The sequence below is a fragment of the Frankliniella occidentalis genome, unplaced genomic scaffold (genome assembly GCF_000697945.3).
Source record: "Frankliniella occidentalis isolate FOCC.00 unplaced genomic scaffold, Focc_3.1 Scaffold176, whole genome shotgun sequence".
Taxonomy (NCBI): Eukaryota; Metazoa; Arthropoda; class Insecta; order Thysanoptera; family Thripidae; genus Frankliniella; species Frankliniella occidentalis.
Genome location: NW_026267302.1, coordinates 260,959 through 261,770, shown reverse-complemented (window position 1 = coordinate 261,770; position 812 = coordinate 260,959). Strand labels below are relative to the sequence as shown.

General features: G+C 63.3%; 1 protein-coding gene across 1 annotated transcript in view; it reads left to right on the top strand.

The window, feature by feature from the left end:
• LOC127750352 (heat shock 70 kDa protein-like) overlaps positions 1-812 on the top strand; it is a gene marked incomplete in the record, with an annotated part of 18,278 nt that overhangs the window by 1,822 nt on the left and 15,644 nt on the right.

Genomic DNA, 812 nt, shown 5'->3' with positions numbered 1-812 from the left:
GATGCGGCCAAGGACCTGCCCGCCGCCAACCAGGTGTTCGGTGCGTGTCTGAGGTGAGCCCCTCCCCGTCCTCACCGTGAGCCCCCTGAGCGAGTCTGTCCGTCTGCCGTAGATGCCAAGCGGCTCGTCGGCCGCCAGTGGAGCGACCTAAACGTTCAAAAGGACCGGGGCGTATGGCCCTTTGAGGTGGTGGAGCAGGGCGGCGTGCCCAGGATCAGGGTGGATGCCGGCGGGAGAAAGGAGACCTTCGCACCGGAGGAGGTGAGCGCAGAAGTTTAAGATCGTGTGGACGCTCATTCGCCGCTATCGACCGTCTAAGCGCCCTCCTTTTTGTCCGTACAGATCTCCGGTATGGTGCTGCGTGACATCAAGGACACGGCGGAGGCCGCCCTGGGCCAGACAGTGTCCAAGGCCGTCGTCACCGTACCCGCCTACTTCAACGAGCGGCAGCGCCAGGCCACAAAGGACGCCTGTTAGTGCCCCCTGCACACTCGCGTAGGTTTTCTGTTTGCTCCGTGCTTTACAACATTTTCCCCTCACAGGCAAGATCGCCGGGCTGGAGGTGCTGTCCATGATCAACGAGCCCACAGCAGCCGCGATCGCGTACGGCCTGGACAAGGCGAGTACCGCCGGCCCCACCAAGACCGTGTTCATCTACGACCTGGGCGGCGGGACCTTCGACGTGTCCGTCATGAAGATCAACGGCAGCGAGTTCCGGGTCCTGGCCTCGGGCGGCGACACCCACCTGGGCGGGCAGGACTTCGACGTGCTCCTCCTCAAACACTGCCTAAAGGTGAGTTGTCGTCGTGTTG